General features: G+C 44.5%; 1 long non-coding RNA gene across 2 annotated transcripts in view; it reads left to right on the top strand.

Annotated features, from left to right (window-relative positions):
- LOC135270097 (uncharacterized) overlaps positions 1–19,013 on the top strand; it is a 102,319-nt gene that overhangs the window by 19,067 nt on the left and 64,239 nt on the right. For both annotated transcript variants that reach the window (XR_010338320.1, XR_010338319.1), the window contains exon 2: positions 8,373–8,487. This is a non-coding gene — a long non-coding RNA (uncharacterized LOC135270097). The remainder of the gene's footprint in view (positions 1–8,372; positions 8,488–19,013) is intronic.

Here is a 19,013-nt window from a genome sequence, read left to right as displayed (position 1 = left end):
CTACTTTCCTCAGCATGCAGGGAGTCTGGTCAATGGAGACATGCAGCTCTAAGAATACAACCACTCCAACGCCTTCTGCTCGGGGAGACTGCGAGGAGCTTGCAACAGGCAGAGACAGATGGGAGTTAATGGGAGGGAGGCAGAATATAAAAAATATTTGGGTATTTTTCTGATTTGAAAAACATTTTCTGCAGTAATGCAAGTGAGTCTGGTGGTGCAGGGAAAACAAAGTGAGGAGGGGGCACTTAATGCACATTTAATGTTTTGGACGTAAGGTTCCAGCAAAATGCCTTTGTGTGTGGAGGTTTTTTCAGTACTTGCTAAAAATAGCATCAGGGTTTGATCGTGTTCCAGAAATAAACCGAGGGCTGCACTGGGATAAAAAGCCAGCGCGGGTGGAAGAAAACCTGGACATCACCGCATTCCTCCCCCCACAACTATGTCTGGATATTAATTGTTGGATTTTTCCTCTCCTCTCTCCTCTTTCCATCCACTTTCTCTTTCCTCCCCCTATGTTTCTCTTTCTCTCTCTTAAGGAGTTCCCGTTTGGGTAAGTAATATTATGTCATGTGCATGCCGCAGACTGTGAGTATGAACTGACGCTTACTTTGTGCATGTTCCAGGGTTCTTTTTTGGCTGCTTTTCCCCCACTTCTAAAGAGGATAGTGGGACTGAGTAGGGGGTAAGGGGTGTAGCTGTGTGTATGTATATACATATATAATGAATTTGGGGCTGCATGCAAAGAAACCGAGAGAGGGAATTCTTGCAGAGCCGGGAATCACCCTGACGAATCTCTGAATCAATAGCTGCTGCAACTCTCTCTCTCGTTATGGGTCGGCGCTGTTGAGCTCGGTTTTCTCGATAGCCCCCTCCCCTCCCCATTTTCTCTGTCTTAAAGGGTGGCCAGACGCGACTTAATGGGCCATATCGCTGAGAGATTAATGGAGACTGTGCAATATAGATCGAAATTGCATGGATGGGGTTGGGTAAAGAGAGGGGAAAAAAATCTCTATTCCTTTGACAAACCTCTCCGCTCGCTCCGGTCCGGGAACTGAGGACAGCGACCTTGGTTCGGGCTGGACCAGGACTCGGTTGCTGTCCACGGAAGATAGGTGCTGAAAATGCCTCGGTCCTGGTCAAGTTCAGCTCCGAGCGCCAGGGGGCGGGGTTGGCGCCAGCTACGGTTAGCCCCGCCCTGGATGCAGGAGAGGGATGCGGGGACGACGGGGTTAAGGATGTTCAAAGGGGATAGTCGTGACTTCGGTGAGAGCTTGGGGAAGGGAGGGGTGAGTGGGAAGGAAAGGAAAAAATTTAAAGGAGGGGGAGCGAAGTGTTAGATTCGAGGATGAGCCGAGGCCCGGTGTTTCAGGAATGGAAGGCCAGTGGCTCACCGGCTTTCCCTGCAGAGGCCAGGCACTATCCGGGTCTCCATTCCCAGGATCCCGCATCTTCCCGCCAGTGGGTTTGAAAGATTTCTCCTCGGTGATTGTGACTCTCAAAATAAGAGGCTATAGGTTGCTTTATTCGGACCCTCGTCCCCTCCCACTTCATGCTCCCCATAACCCCGTATTCTGCAATTCCCAGGAGGTGTGCAAGGTAGTGTGGTGTGGCAGTTTTCTTATTATTCCCCCTTTTTCGCATGCTAGTCGTAGAAGTCCCAAGTGAGTTGGTGGAATGAGTGAATTGGAAACCAAAGCACAGGAGTTGCTGGTGCGATGCGCAGAGAATCCAAGCTAGGGAACATCGCGGGGCGCCTTAAAGCCGAAAGCCAAAGGAATCTACATCAGCCTGAAGGGAAATCGGAGAGGAGGTGTTCTCTAAGTTGCCAAATGTTGTTGGGAATACCATCAGCTACCTGGGGTTGGGGGCTGGACCCAGACTGAGATTCACTGCAATCAGCTCTAGACAGGTAAGGTTATCAGAGGCAGAGAGGGAATGAATATCACGCGCACACAAAGACATTCATGCTGATTAACTCCAGGAGAGGGAGAATAAAAGTGCGTCCTCAAACTGGCCCGTGAGGATGGGCTGTAGACGGTGGGAGAAATGAAGCACTCTTGAAGGTCTGCAGTAAGCTTTGTGTGCATGCAGGAATATTTTATATGTTTTTTAAAAAATATAAACTCGGGACGGCAAGGTAAGTATTTGTGGGGGCTAGCCTTCAGGAGAGAGAAGACACCAGGTCTCTCTGCTTCATTCACCCCTTCCCATCTGTCAGCCTCTGGCTTTAGTGACCTGACCCCCACGCAAGGGTGCAGCCCGGGGCGAGGGGTGAGTTATGTTTAGCTCAGAAGCCGTCGCTCTCTTGGAAGTTTCCCTGGCTGAGACTGAGTATTCAACTCATAATAGTAACAAGGGCTGTTACTGATGTGCAGAATAACAAATAACGCTGCAACCCACACTTTGTCTTGACAATTCAGTTCAAACCAAAGCTGTTCACAGCCTCTCAGCCCACCCCTCGGCCTCCTCGTCATTCACTGGGACCTACTCTTTCCCTTTCCCAAGCCTCGCCCCTCTCAGCCCTGCAAGTTGCGTGGTTGTGTTTACAAATTCTGCCACAATTGCAAAGGAAATAGGGGTTGGGGGAGCGGTCGGGATGGGAGTGGTGGTAGCGCAATAAAGCACTTGCAACACGTGGAGCCGTGTGGGGGGGTGTCCAAGAGTCAAGAAGGGGGCGGAGGGACACCCCCTGTCCTAATTTCCCCCCCGCCCTGGTTCTTTCCCACCCCTTCCCATTGCTTGGCACAATGCACAAGTTTACCTCCTCACCCCGAACTGGATTCTATTAAATAATTCAATGGTAGCGGTGTAATTTTGGTTGGAACCAGCACGGATTCCCAAGTCGTGACTGCAAAAAGTGAGTAATGCGCGCTGGCTGCGTCATGGCTCTAGTCACAGTTCATTCCGAACTGAGAAGGAATCGTGACTTCGCCTGGAGACGTCCCCTACATGGGAGATGGGGGGCAGGGGGGGCACCAAACCAGTGGGGACGGGGGTGGGGGGAAGACCTATCCAATGAAAACCGCTGCCAGGGGGGCACTGGAACTCCGCCGCTCGCTGTCTCGCTGTCCCTCTCTGCCCCGCGCACCTCGCTCCCCCCTCCCGGCCGGCGCTCGCAGTGGCGCGCCTGCTCGCTCTCCCGCTACCCGACGAGTCCTCAACAAGTTGGAGGAAGGCAGGAACGCAGGGGTTAAGCTCGGAAAGCCGCAATTACCAAGATCGTGACCCTCCCACACAGTACAGTAACTTATATACTTACCTGGAAGAGCCCGCTTTGCCTCTGGGCAAACACCCGTGGGGGGCGGGGAGGGGCCGGAGGGAGCCGGTCGGCAGGAGAGGGGCGCCTTCCAGCTAGCTGCAGTGCGGACAGGACCGGTGCGCTCCCGCGGCCCCCAGACCGAGGTAAGGAGCAGGGGGTCGGCGCGTGGGTCGGCTGGTGGTCGGTCGGCTCACTGGTATTCTGAGCAGAACTTTTTTTTCCCAGTTGCCCCGCGCCGCGGCGGCGGCAGCGGGCGCAGACCGCGGAGCCCCCTCTGGCGTGGCGGGCGTGCAGACGCTCGGAGGGTGTGTGCTTGCGTCTGTCCGTCGCGGAGCCTAGGGGATGCGGTGGGAGGGTGTGTGGGTCGCGGAGCGGCAGGAGGGTGATGGATGGGCGAAGGGGGTGGGTCGACAGGGACTTGGAGACAGTGCCTCCACTGTCGACAGACGTTTTCCCAGGGCGTGCTGGGCGAGGGTGGGAGTGTGTGTGCGCGCGCGCGCGCACCCTTCCGCACGTCGATTCCAGGGTAGCAAAGAACAAATATGGCAACTTTCCCCCCAAGTTCTGGCAGTGTTTGCAGTAACCCATCCTGGGTGAAGTTTCCCCCATTGGGAGACTATATGGCTAGGGAAGGAGATAGGACGTCCCTTAGCCCACACCCTGTTTAGGTACTAATAGAGGGGAGAGGCAGGAGAGGATGTGAGAAGGGTGGCGCTACACTGAGAAGGAGGGCAACCCCTCAAAGTTTGGAAGGATGGGATGGGGGAGGGGCCGAGCTGGATGGAGGGAAGAGTGAAGAAGGTCTCCTTCCTCTCCCCCTTTTCTAGTGTTCCCTCCCTTCCTCCTCTCTTCCTCTCCCGTCTTAGTTGGGTCCTGCTTTCAATGACGGGCTCACCCCTTGTTGTTCCCCCCAGCATTCTGCAGAATGGGTAGGGAGTTGGAGGGGGGGGCTGCAGCGTAGAAAGGGCACCTGAGGCGAATGGGCCATTAGACACCCAATATTGAGACGGTTTCAGGGAGGATGCGGAGGGAGGTGCTTCACCTTTCTAGCTGAGCACTCGGAATTTTGGGTGGGGAAGGGAGTGTTGAGGCATGCCCATTTTTTTTCTAGAAATAGACTGACTGGTGTGGAGTTTGGGTTTATTTTATGTTCATCTTTGTCATTTTTCGTCTGGATCTTCTGGCTTGGGTTCGGTTGGGAGAGGTCGCTCTCTTGAACCTCTATTTCCCAATACATCGCGCCACCCCCTCACCTGGACTGGCATGGGGAGGGGTCCTGAATAGCTTTTTTTGCAACAACAATATTTTAACATGTTCCAGTCTAGGTTTTGTTGAATAATTAGAAATGGAAATATTTTTTTCTCCCTCCCCCTTCTGAAAAAAAAAGGGGGAAATGTGAGCTCTCTTCTGATTGGTGGGTGACGATTTTAGTCCGCACCAATGAGCTGGCGGCCTCGTCTGTATTTATTTAGTGCTCTGGGGGAGTTTTTCTCTTTACGCAGCGCCTGTAGTCACGGCTGGAACCTTGGCTGGGGGACTAGCAGGGATAAGAGGGGATTCGGGGGGAATCCGAACTATACCTGTTCAGAGATCCTCGACCTTGCAGCTGGGGCTGGCGGAACTCGGATAGAGGAATAGGGGGATAGGACAGGCAGGCGGGTAGGCTCCTGGTGCCAGGGCGACAGGAGAGGGGTGGAGGCTGGGCTCCGGGATCCCGGGTGCCCCTCCGCGGTCCCCTTCTCGCCGTCCACACACTTCTCTAGGGGCTGAGTTGGGGGATCGCGGACAGTCTGGAGAAATGGAGACAGGAGTCCAGGGGCGCGGAGGGGCGGGCGGACGGCGCGCGGGGTGGTGAGGCTGAGCCGCGGTGGAGCGCGCTGGGGAGACCCAGCCTGTTCGGCTCCGGGGTTCGGAGACATCCTGGGCTGAAAGCGGCGGCGGCGACGAACCGAGGAAGCCGGCAGATCCTGCCCTTCGTGAATCTTTTTGCGGTCTGGGCTTGCTGTACATAACTCAATAGCCGGAAGCCCTTACCCCAAAAAGCATTCGCGGAGGGCGCACTCGTCGAGAAGACGGAAGACGGCAGCCATCCACAGAGATCGCCGAAGCCCGCACCTTCCCGAAGCTGCTCCGACCGAGCCTTACCCGGCCTTTTCCCCGTTTTCCACGGAAGATTCGGCCCTTTCCCCGCTGTCCTTTCCTCGCTCCCTGAGGCTTTGGTCACCTGTCTTACCTCCGAGCAAGTCCCCCGCCCCCAACTTTTTAACAGACTTTGTATCACAGAGGGAACTGGAGCAGGTGGGGTGCGAGTGTTTTCGGAGAAGTGAGAAGCTAAAATGCAATAAAAGTTTACAGAAGTTGTGTCTTCCCCCCAGCCCCCGCCCACACCACGAATAACCCCATTCACTCACTGCAAAAAAAAAAAAAAAAAAAGGATCTGTTCTTAGGGCCAAGTCAGAACCTGGAGTATGAATCAGTTTAGGACATTTTGTGGTCATTTTTGACCCTAATGATCCGATTCTGCAATATGGGGGTGGGGAAGACTTTGAGGGAGGGGCTGGAGGCCCTTCTGTCCTAGTGCGGGGACCCAGAGGTGAGGCGAGCCGCGGTGAATTGGGTAGCTCCGAAAAAGAGGGAAAACACCCAGGCACCGCCCGCTCCCCGGAGTCCCTTCCTCCCGCGCCTGCTTCCAACCTAATTTGAGGCGTTTTGCAGCCTCGGGTCTCCCCCATCTCCTCTTTTCCAAAACTAAGTAGCACGGAAGGGGGTAAAACAGGCGAGAACTGGGGAAACCCCCGCAGGGAAGGAGCTTTGGAGAGATGCGGTTGTGCCCGACTCAGACGCTTAACAGGAGCAGAAGCAGCAGCAGAAGCAGCAGCCCCATCCCGGCCTCTCCGGGCGCCGGTCCTGGGGAGGGGGACAAAGCTGCGGGAGAGGGGAGAGTCTATGGGTCCCCCTCCTCCCCCTCCACTCATTGCAGTCCTGACCACTTCGGTCACAAGTGGCACAAATCAGGCCTTCACCACGTTCTTCTCCCCGCGCCCTTCGCCTGCTAGGAACACTGCTAGACGCCCTTGCCCTTAGGGACTGGGCCAGAAGGACACACAGACACACATGAGTGCCCACAAGGAAGGAAATGGGTAGAAGATGGGTTCAGAGACACCGGAGTTCCAGACCTGAGGGCTGCGAACCTTCACATTTTCGGGGAGGGCCTGAATTTCCCCCGCATCACAACCACCGTTCTTCCAACAAACTAAACGCCCACAGTCATTCCCCTGTCCGCTGGTTGAACACTCGGACTCTACCCTCTCCAGAATTAGGAAAGGGCTGCGGAGTCCGAGAGTGCTGGACAGAGTCAAGCTTTCGTAGCTCAGACTGTGAGAAGGCACGGAAGGCGAGCACTCCAAGCTCTAAGGCTAAATCAGAGCTTTCCTCCCCAGATAAAGGATATTTTCCCTCCCTGAATGCGTTTTCTAAAAGAGTAAAAAGGTTCCTAAGATCTGCAAAGGAGAAGGAGCAAAAAGCAAAAGCTCGGGGATTTTCCTCCCTGCCTCTCACCTGGGGCCGTCTGTGGAGCGATAGTTTTGGGGAGGGAGAGACAGAAGAACCACGTTATATTAAAAATAGCTTCACCCTGGGTCCCTTCAGCTCCTCTTTTGTCTTTTGCTTCTTACATACCCCTCCTCTTCCCGCCAGAAAGCCCTCCTCTCTCCCAAAGCCTGAACCTTCACCAGATTTGGGAGAGAGGTGGCCCAAGAGAAGTGAACTTGCACAGAAGAGATTGAGCCACCGCTGCGCAGGCGGCTCAGGGTTATTGCGACCCTAACCCCCTCACTTCCCCCTTGGAGGCTAAGTGTGGGGCTAGGGCTCCAGGGCCCCAGGAGCCCCGGCCGAAGCCGGCGTCGTGCGGCACCGGAGCGAGTCCTCGCCTCGCCTCGCCTCGCCTCGCCTCGCCTCAGCCAGACAACTGTTGCTGCCTTGGAGAAGCTCCTGCTGCTGCAGCTGCTGCTTGGGGCGGCTGCACGCTGGGGCTGAGACTGCTCACTTTTGATCGGGGCTGGGAGCTTGCAGAAAGGGGTCTCTCATTCCGGGTGAGAGACCCCTTCCTTTCACAATAAGTGAAAATAGGTGGCTTTTTGTGGTTTTGGTGTCTTTCCTTCCCTCCTTAGGTGATTATATCAGTCTGAGGCCAGTGGAAGCTGATCTCTCCCTGTCTACCCATTTTGCCTTTGCTAAGGAAGGAGGGGAAAGTGGGGGGGATTGCCTCTTTGAACCCTCAAACTGCCGATGCACATCCGACTTGATAAAGCTACCTCGTCTTTTGAGCCAGGGGCCTGATGGAAACTTCCAGGCACTTGCATCTGATGCCAGTCTCTGGAGGCCCTATAGGAGAGGGAGCAGCACGTCGGGACCCCTCGTCACCCCACGCTACTCCTCCAGGGAGGTGTGAGAAGTGTTCTGGAGGCAGCTGGGGAAATTTTGTCCCCTGGGCCAGGCCAACTAGCTTAACCTTTGCCTATGTTAAAAATCAAGACGAGGGGTTGTTTCTGGAGCTAGGGAATGGTTGCAGGGGCCACAGAGTCCCCTCAAGGTCACCTGCCACCAGTGGGGAGAGGCAGATGACTGGGCCAGGTGGTCTTTCTCAGGCCCACTCTGGCCACAGCCCAGATGATCTGCTCTCCTTCTGCCCCTTCTCCGCTCCTGAAGTCTGGAGCCAGATTTCCCCCCTTTGTCGGCCCTCTTGTCTCTTCTATCCTCTTTCCCTGACCTGTGGTTGATTTCAGTCCCTCTGCCTTGCCTGTCTCAGGTTGGAGACAAAGGTATGGATTGATTCAGATGTGCTGGGCAGGCTTGCTATGACCTGAGACCAGGGCCATCTTATCTGTTCCAGGGACTTCTCAAACTGGAAGGCTTTGTGGGCATCTCTGAAAAGCTCTGCTCTTGCATCAGCATTCATGCCTTGGTAGCTCTTAGCCCAGATGTGTCCCCCACCCTTTTCCTTTCCTTCCTCCTTCCCACTCCTTGATTTCCTGTGAAATGACCCAGCCGCCAATCATTCCCATTCTCCTTCTGAGCCAGCCGAGTAACCCTGCCCATCTTTTGGCCTTTTCAGGTGATCGAACCTGTCCTGACACCTGGAGGTCTGCATGAGGGGTGGTCACTGAAGGAGGAGTTCTCAAAGGCCACAGGTGATGAAGAGCTTGGATGAACGAGCTTAGAAGTCCCAGGTGAGTACCAAGATATGTCAGCCCGTGGTTTCTTCGCCTGAGCAGGCCCAAGGGACCTCCACACATACTTCCCACTTGATGATGAGACACAGGAAAGCCACAGATCCAGTGCTTGGGGACTTTCCTCAAAGGCTTAGTCCTTGGCAAAGAAAGGCACCCATCACAGAGGTTACCAGGAAGGGCACAGTACCTACCGAATGAGGTATAGGACTTCATAGGACTGCATGGGGCTTCCTGTCCTATCCCCAAAGCAGGACTTAGGCCTGCGTGTTCAAGAGCTTCCAAACCCCAAGTACTGAGGGGTGCAGGCCCTATTCAATAGGGCCCACTGTTCCTTTTCCACCCCCACTTCCTGGACCATCTCAGGTCTCTCAGGGGCCCAAGGAATGTGCAGAGTTGAAGGGTCATTTGCCATACCAAGTTTCTCTGAGGATACCAAACGTTGTTGTGTCTCCTTAGCTGGAGTTCAGCCTAGGATGCACGGGAAAAGTTTAGGCTCTGGATTTTTTTTTTTTTTTTTTGAGGGGTAAGGCATTAAACTCTAAATGCATTTACTTTCCCTATTAACCAGCAAAATCTCTTGCTATAGAGCTTTTGTTTAGCTGCCTTTCTGAGCTTCAAAGTCATACTGTGATTCTTATTGGGGATTTCAGTTCAGAGCTTGGCAGAGAATTTTGAAACCCCAGGGCTGTTAGATTTGTGAGGAAAGGAGAAAGCGAGCTACCTGCCTAATCCTTGGATATCATGTGAGCCAAATGTGGGAAGCTGCCAGAAATTTTTAGAGGGAAACTACAGACTTATAGCACAATAGAAGCACATTGCATGGAAGATCATGAGATCATTATACAATAGATCTATTTGCTATATTAACTAAATAACTGCTTTATGGATTTTTTGGAAATTTTTACATTTTAAGAGAAGAACTTCAATAATAAATAAATTGACTGGAATCATCTATGATTCCTGCCATGTAAAGCATGGATGAAGCCATCAAATTGTTAAATGAGCCTAACTTCTTCTAAGTTCCCCTTTTGAATATAAGAACCTGAAGTTTGCAGCATCTATCTTTGGTCAATTGGGTTGGGTTAATTCCAAGAGGAATTAACAAACTTCCTTCTCCATCCTTAACCAATAGTTCAATTGCACTGTGAGGAAATCTAAGAAAATAATATGGTGATGGTGGTGGGGGGTGATTTTCTTACCTGAAGAGTAATCTCTTCTAATTATGTTTTTAAAAACCCGTGGATGGATTAAACCTCAAATTTAGATATAATATGTAGCATGCCAAAGCTGGAAAGGACTATAGAGTATATTCAGAGAGAGACTAATCGCTTCATTTTATAAATCAAACAGGTTCAGAAAGGTGAAGTGAATTTACCAAGGTCACACAGCTCGGGCTCAAGCCCAGGTTGTTTATTGTGTTCTCTGGGTATTTTTTTTTCCCACTAAGCATTTCCTGTCACTGTGAAATAATACAGATAATCCATAAACATAATCCAGGACAATAGAACAGATTCTCTTTGAAAATGACTGGCATTTGGAATGCAAGAGTTCAAAGAAGAGTTTACAGAAAGTTTCTTCTGCTTGCAATTACCATTCTGGGGATGTGACTAGAAGGTTAGGTATGGCTCTCACCTCTTGTCTCTGACATGGCCTAGACTTCAGAGCCTCCATGTTGCCTTGGTCTGCTGAGGAAGTCATCAGCACAAGAAAGTTGCTTTGTCATAGAATCCCAGTATCTTTCAAAACATCTGCTAGCATGAAGCCGCTCTGTAAGGCACGGATCCCTGTCTCTTATTTCTCTCTTCTGGATAGCAGTTAATTCTCATCCTTCTTGCCCTGTGGGGCTTGACTGAAAGCTGTTAGGAGGGTAGTTGGAACCAGGATCTCTTTTATAAGCAAGAAGGCCCTCATAAGGAGGTTTCAAACCAAGTGAAGATCTGTCTGATCCTTGTCCCCAAGAGATTTTTTTTAGAATGCTGCAGATTACCTGCTTGTAGGACAGTTGCTTGGCCTGATCAGTTTTAAGCTCATGATTTACTGCCAAACCCTGGATTGAACTCCACTATTTCAGCTTTACATATTTCTACCAATATCAGCCACTTCGAGGACATATTAATCATGTCTTCAGAACATGGGAATAGTAGTCACGCTGTGTGTGCTATCACAAATAAATTATTCTAGTGGCCTCTCCCTGCTGTTTGCTCCCCCCCACCTCCCCTTTGGGAGATGCACTTTCTGACAACTTCTAACTAAAATAGAAGATTCATTTCTCTGCTTAAAAAGCAACAGATTGGGAGGAAGAAAAATGAGATGGGGTGAAAGATACAAACAGGTTAAAAAGCAAAACAAGGTTGAGGAGCAGTGAAAGAATTAAAAGAGCAAATTCTATCTAGTCCTAACTACTTAGGTTTATGAACTTAAAGAAGCAATTGTATCCTCCCTAGGCCTCGATTTCTCCATCTATAAAATTAGGTGCTATGGGGGTCAGACTCCATCCATTCATGCATTCATTCAACAGATGTTGAATATTTATTCAATAAATGTTTGTTGAGTTCCTGTACTATGTATCAGGCTTTATTCTAGACATTGGAGATATAAATAAATTATTCTTCTTTTGATAATCTGTTGAAAGCTATGGACCTTGTCCCCAGCAAAAAAGGAAAAAAAAAAAAACAGGCATTTTACATACAATTTCAGGGAGCTCAGGACATCCCTAGGTTCCAGGAACCCCAAGTTAAAAATTTTTTCATTAACTCTTTAAGGCCTACATTTTACAATATGAAGTTTTGAGCTTAGATTGCACGGTCAAATCTTGGTTTTTAGTTCCTTTTTTTCCCCCCGCAGCACTCTGTTGCATTTTTATTGTGATTTTGGTCCTCCTTTTTTGGAGAATAAATATTTGAAACTGAGTTAATACTGCAAGTGGCTAAAATGAATGCTGAATAGCAGCTCAGTAACTGAGAGGCAAGGCAGAGGTGGAACTGAGGACAGAAACAAATGAGAAGTTCTGATGACTAAACTCAGCCTGGTCCTGCAGAATTTCAAAGAGGCAATCCATCTTTCAGGCTAAGTGTTCTTGGTAAATGGGTGGTTCCATGGAGGGAAGGAAGGTTTGTGTTGGAGCTGGACAGTGTGAAATCACAATGCCAGGGCCTATAACAATGATGGATTTCCTCTGGTGCTTTTGACCACCAGGCACAATCATAGTTGGACAGGCCAGGGATTTCCTCCATTGAGGAGGAAAGACCAGTCCACTTCTGGCCCTGTTGGGTTGGTAGACTGGCTGCTTCCATGTAGCACAGCAAGGGGCTTTATAGCAGGCAGTTCTGTTGAGATCTTTAGTGAAGGAGAAATTGGGAGGCTGAAAGTCCTTGAAACAGACATGGATAGGTCTATGTGCAAAGGTTTCATCCTAGTTCTGAGTCTTTCTGAGTGTTTTTCTTCCCTGCCCTCAGCATCCCCGGAATTCTTCCTTACAATGAGGAAGGCCAGAACTTCTTCATTTAGGGCAAAGGGGCATTTACTGACTTTAGGACTGATCAGTTACTAACTTTAGGTGGGGAGTTGGTGCTCTTATTTAGCATTCCCAAGTGAACAACTAGTGGAAGCCACTGCTAGGAGATGACCCTGGAAGTGAAGTGATCCATCTTTGATAGAGCCAGTTAGGAATCTGAACTTGTAAAACCTTTGTGTTAGATTGTGGAAGGACAGGATGAAGTGTGTGAATTTCTGCTTAAGCAAGAAAGCAGCAAGTTGCTGCTGCTGAGGCTAAATATAGGAAAATCCATCTAAATATAAACTTTATATCTTCTCAATTTCCTCATCTGTAAAATGGGAATAATAATAACACCCTTCACCATAAGGCTTTGGTGAGGATTAAATGAGATTTTGCATGTGTAAAGAGCCTAGTCAGTGCTCAACGAATGTTAGCTATTATTATGGTTGTTTTCTTTCCTGCCTGACACACATAGCAATGTCATACAAGGCTTTGATCATAGCATCAGCAGCTATAGGACCAGAGCTACTCCCAGAGTGACAGATAAAAGATAATCTTTTCTGGAAGCATCTGTCCATTTGTTCCATAGCCTGCCAGTGCCCAGGATTACCCGCTGGGAGCAAATCAGAAGGGTTGATAGAAAAATCTTTTTCTCTACTTTATGTGTCCCTACATGAAGATGATCTCTTTCTGGTTTCATTCTCTTTTTAATTCCTTGCTTTCACATTCCTTTTAAAATCTATTGAATTTAATTACAAGTGTTTTTACAAATCACTTTTTTTTGCCTTTATTATTATTATTTTAATTGGGGAGAAAAAGCAATTCATCTAGGATGCTTTTATTTTCAGCATACATCCAGTCCTAAATTTTCAAAGTTTAGGCAATTTCCACCAAGGAAAGAAACAAGGAAAAGTAGAAGGGCAAGACTGTATAACACCATTTGCTGTCATACACGATGTTTTCTCTTTCCTTTTCCTGCATATTTGGTCTTCATTCTTTTCTTCTTCTGACTTTACTTTCCAACATCTTATCAATCTTTTTGTCTCCTCTTACAACACCCCCTGCCTCAAAATTTTTGTTCTCCTTTTGATCCACGGAACTTGTCCTATCAGGCATTTCTTTGTAAGTCTTGGCTGCAAACTGCAGGGCTGATTATAGGAAGAACGTGATGTGGTCCGTACGTTTTCTGGGTAATGCTAGGAGAAAATTCTAGGGACACCATTTGTCCGCTGAACCTGTTGAGCACATCCGGGGCCATTCCAAAGAGAAGGAAAATATATTTTTTGTTTTTGTTTATTATTTATTTATTTTATTTCGTTTTCATAGAAATTGGAGCCTTCCCCATGGACCTTCCTACATTTCCACTTTCCCACATGTAAACCCACAGCCTATAATTGCTTCCACTTGGTGACTTTTCCTTTTTTCTGTCTTAAAAAAAATAATTATACTAAAAGGTTCAGGGATACGTCAAATGCAGCCTAGAGAGTGGTCTTGCCATCTCTCCTTTTAGCTGTTTAAGGGGAGGCTGATGAAGGTAGCCTTGGAAGGAAGCAGTGAAACCTGTTGGTCAAGAGCAATGGGTTTTGAAGACCTGTGAGATTTAGGTTTTTTGTTTTTTTTTTTTTGCCTAGTTCTGCCTTTATCAGCTGCATGCACTTGAGCAAGTTATATGTCTGAGCCAGTTTCCTCATCTGTAAAATGGGGATATTAAAAATACCTGTTTCATAAGATCGTTGGGAAGATGAGCTGTCAGTAAATACGTCTTCCGGTGCATCAGACATGTATGTACTCAAGTGAGATGAAGTGTTATTATTGTTAAGACAAGCTCCTGCAGATCCAGATCTAAATATAGTCCAGGAGTTGCTGGAGGAGTTGAACCTTGAATAAGGAAGCAGAAAAGTGAATGTAAAGTGACTAGGAGTCATGAGATAGGAGAAGAGTCTAAACAAAGTCAGAATTTCCACAAGTGTCCTAATCTTACCAAGATTTTCCAGATGTTGTGAATTGAGCTGGGACTGAGTCTGGAACTGAACGAATAATGATAGCATAAGGGGAGCTCACTCAGGGCTTCCTGGCTTATAAGTAGTAGACTCTGGTCAGTTAAATTGCAATGACACTACACCTTGAAATTTTAATACCTCAAATGGCAAATCATTAATGTTAACCCAATAGGGGAGCCAGGATCCCCAGGGTCAACTCATCTTTAAGGCCCAGATTTTAAGTTTAGTAAAAAAAAAAGAATCCAGACAAGAAATAATTTTACTATTTATTTTGTGGTGGAGTGAGTGATTTTTTTTAAAATTTGAATTTATGGCCAAGAGCACTGGGCAAAGTGTAAGAAAAAGGAGGATAGAAAACCTGCTTGCTACAGGTGGGAGTTCTAGGAACCTAAATGAAATTATCTGGAAAATTCTGTACTTCTCAGCTGATGAAGGATCAGTAAGTAAATTGACAGCTTATCAATTAATTTAAAAGCAAGAGTGAATTAGATATAGCCCTCCAAACTTTATCCTTCAAGTTTCTACCAGCTCTGAACCTCAGCACCACATTTAAATGAAATAATACGTAAATAAAAGAGAAAAACAGTTTTCCCCCTAGTGAATTTTCTTAAGACTAATTTAAACAAAAATTTTTAATATATAGGTAATGAAGCACAGAAACTGTCATTTATAATACAAATTATAAACTAAATACATTTTTATTGATAGTATACTGAATTAAAATTTGCTCAGTGTTGTTTATAAAATAAACATGTAAGCAAGTATTTTAGGCAATACTATAAATAGATGTCTAATCTAGTGTTTTCATATATTTGCAGGCTTGTAAAACTCTCTGAATCATAGATATTTTCCTCTCAAAGTTATCCTTTAGGAAGTTAGTCCTAAAAAAACCTGTTTCACATAGTTTTACACAAGAAATCTCTGCATTTAAATAAAAAGCAATCATGAAAACAGTGGCTTTCACTTTAAATAACAAACAAATGAGATTTTAAAAATACAGATGCAAGCTTATTGCTTTTTTGAGGACTAGCTATTAGCTTTTGAATTTATTGTTTAGTGATACTTTAGAATTCTGAAGGGAAATCTTTTTAAAAGAAGGAAAACCTGTTAAAATAAACTATATAATTTTATTTTCATTTTATAATTTAAAATCTTGTTTCTTTGTGAGCTACCTCTCAGCTAATCTGAGATTTAAAATGAAATTTTGTGTTTCTTTTTCTTGTATTTATTTTCTGTATGGTTAACTTGTAAACACTAAAGATAATTTATCCCAGTAAAGATCATCATCTAACTAAAGCTCAAATAGCTAAGAAGGTATTTTATTTATGCCTATAAAACATTAACTTTTCATATAACACAAAGTAAATATAACTTTCATTTCTTAATTTAAAAATAAGACTTTTCTGAGTTAATATTTTTTTGTTAGAAGTATAATTTTCAGTTAAAATATTTTTCCTTATGCAATTTTAAACTGAGAGCATTTTTTAAACTAATTTTATTTTTAAGAGTTTATGTTTTAGTACTAGGTTGATTTTATTTCAATTTTTTCTTTTCGCATATGCTCATAGGTTATAAAATTTGTAGCTCTTAATATAACACATCAAAACAGGTTGTTTCATTTATAATATTTATACTTATGAAGGGATTATACATGACATTAAATAGTGACTGTTATTTATTTACTGCTTTGCTTTTAGGCAAAAATTTTTTTGTGTGTTTTTTTAATGCAGGAGGGCCTATAATAAATTAAAGTAGTAGATTCTGACATTTACTTGAGAATTAATAAAGTTTATGGAACTTTTCAGAAGTATTTCAAATTCAAACCATCATCAAATATTTAAAAAAAAAAAAGTATAAAAACCTGAGTCCCAGAATTGCTTCAAAATTAATTTTTTCCAAAGATTTCACTGGATAGTTTTTCAAATACTTCATTGTTTCTCGTACCTTGCATTGTGACCACCCACCTGTTGCATTTAAATATATTATGTGAGCATGGAAAAGAAGCTGAGACATGAACTGATTACAAGGATGAAATTCATTGTACTATTGCATGCTTCCTTTTCCCTGCCATTTTTCTGAGCAGAGGCACAACCTGGGGTATAATCTTTTCAAATACATGGGTCTTTTTCCATCCTTCTTGTTGACTGTAAATATATAACCTTTTTGGTAAAATATGGCTTATAGAGCCATTTTTTTTTTAATGGAGGTTTTATAATAGTCTGGAAGGGAAGTTGATGCCTGCTAATTTTTCTTTTTCTTAAAGGGGGTCAGGATCCTTTTTTTTGATGTCACACACTCTTAGAAGGTAAGATACATTTACTGAGAGGAGAAGAGGTAGGCTGTGTTTTCAAAAAACCCTTACTGGTGGATGGAGAAGTATGTTACCAGCTAGGAAGCAACTTGGAGAGGACAGGGTACAGAGAGACATAGGGAGCTTATTCCAACATCTTAGCTCAGTGATGTCATGAAAATGCCGAAATTGTATGTTCAACATTCTTCTACGTGTTGTTAATTTTGTGATGTTTCTTTTGTTTGCATATTTGCACACACATGTGCACATGCCCACACATGCATATATACTCACAAGCAGAGACCCTAGGCCATCTTTCTCACCTGGAAGGTAAAATTTAGCCTTGTGTATGTGAAAATACCCTAATGGTAGAACACTCTCTTGTGGCTCAGGCTGACCAGGGTGCTAGAAGTTATGATTTCCTCTAAGTTTCATTTCAAATCCAAGTGGAGTCTCACTGCCACATAAATAAACTAAATATTGACAATATTTTTTGACATGGGGTAGTCTTTTAATCAAAAATAAGTTACCATTAAATCCGAACTAAATCTCAGAACATTTTTCCCTCCTTAGAAAGATTAGTTACGGAACTGTGCAGTTATCTGTGTCTGACAATGCTAAATCAAAATATCTTTAAATAAAATTTTTATCTCCAGCCTTAAGTATAGGGAAATCCCAACTAGAATGGTTTAGCATCAGTATCACGTCAAAAAAAAAAAAAATGCAATTCTCAAGCTTCTAAATCCTGTGAAAAGAGAAAGAACTGATTTTATCTTTGTAAACTACCTCTTGAGAGCTTTGGAAGGAAAGCAGTAAGCAATATAATTATAACCTTTAATGTTACTGTAACCATCATTATTTAACTGATGATTTTGTGATTAAAAGGTATTGCTAGTGAGCAAAAAAAGAGAAAAAAATCCAGGGCAGTTAAAGGAAAAATAATTAAAATGTAAAAAGAAAAAGGAAAGAAAAAAATCTTACCATGGGAAATTAAATTTAGAGGACTATTTGAGATAGGTTTAAACATATAGTATAAATATCACATGAAATTCTATGCCACTCTCTTCATGCAGAAATGCACATACATAAACCCAAAATTTATAAATAGAAAATATTTCTAATTGTATTAAGCTTATTTAAAATTTCACTGCTGTTAAATTTGCCACCATATTTGGGTAAATATACAAATTAGTATTCTCTGAAAAATATTTATTTTTTTCCCAACTAGAAACAAGATTGAAAAGGGAAAAGGTCAATGCATCCTTCACCCTGATATTTGGATTAAGGGCTTTCTGAGCATAAGGGTGGTTAACTTTTTAAAATCTTAATTACTCCATAATTACAAAATCCTTGAAAAAGTAGTAATCATTTAAAAATTTCCTGAATAAAAATATACAACTTTGGGGAAGGATCTTTTTTCAGAAAAAAAAATTAAAGCAATTTCTATGAAAACAAGAATGTTGAATCTATTTGAAAATATATAGATTTGGAGGGAAAGATTCTTTTGGGGAAAATTCTCAGCAAATAAAAAATACATATTTGATTTTAGGAAAAGCATTCAATATAGTAAAAAAAAATACCCTAAAAGAATACTATATATTTTATGAGGAAATTAAATTTTCAAAATATTCTATTAAATTTTTTGCTCAAAATTTTATTAACTGATTTGGTTTTCTTTTTTTGTTTTTCTTTCCTTTTAAAAATTGTATTGCTGTAACAACATAGATCTCAGAGCTGAGCTGCTCCTTGTAGACTGGCTGCTAAGTTTGGCCTTCTAAGAGCTAATGAACTGACTAGCTGGTTGGTCTCTTATTTCAGAAGAGCTCTCGTGCTCCTCCTATGTTTGTATTCAAAATGCATTTTACCCTGTGGAGTGCATTCGTCACTTGTTTTTCATTTTCTTTTTCTTTCTGGATGTTTTCTTTCTCTTCAGAATTTCACATCCCCTCGTCCCTACCCTGCCAAAAAGTACCAACGCCCCAAAAAAATTTTTTGTCTTCTTTATTTTTCCTTTTTTTTAAATTGAAACATTTCTTTTTTCCCACTGAGCAAACATGTTTTACTTGTAGCAAACTTATAATCCTTATGTAGTCAGAGCGTTTTTATTGGGACCACTGTGGTATTTCTACATTTGAGGCCCATTATTATGTAGCCTTGGGTAAAACAGTCTTGGTGAAATACCAGAACTGCACAAATTTTCAAATATCTGAACTGCACAAATATTACATATAAATAAAGGTGTGAAATTGGGCTTGACGCTAGCAGCACCGAAGCCCCTGTTTATTCTTGGTTTTCTATAATAGCAGAAGAGTCAAAGGGCTCCATGTATCCTTCAGATCTGAGGTGGGCTCCACTGACCTCAAGCTGAAGGTTCTTGGGTTTAATGGTGCTATCTAAAGTGGAGTTTATGTTGCAGTGTGTATGTGCATATGTCTTGTATATATGCTGCATCTTTTCACCCAAATCTGTCTGGGGAAGGGCTTAGTGTAGTCTAATTGATAGTTCAACTATTGATATTCAAACAATAGTTGAATTCAGATCAGCTGGTAAGTGATATGCTTTCCTTGATTATCTGACTAAAATCAACTGTTACCTGCACACCATCTCCCCAGGAGAAGTTGATGCAACACTGTTGATTTATTCATTTATTTATCCAACAGAATATCCTCAGGATGATTAGTCAGTGTTAGATGTAAATGAAAAGAGTGTACTTGTTAATGCTACTCATTGGATTCTA

This window comes from Aotus nancymaae, unplaced genomic scaffold (assembly GCF_030222135.1).
Source record: "Aotus nancymaae isolate 86718 unplaced genomic scaffold, 86718_ANA_hifiasm-v0.15.2.pri h1tg000059l, whole genome shotgun sequence".
Classification (NCBI taxonomy): Eukaryota; Metazoa; Chordata; class Mammalia; order Primates; family Aotidae; genus Aotus; species Aotus nancymaae.
Note: the sequence above shows the minus strand (reverse complement) of the source record. Positions and strands in the feature narration are given on the sequence as shown.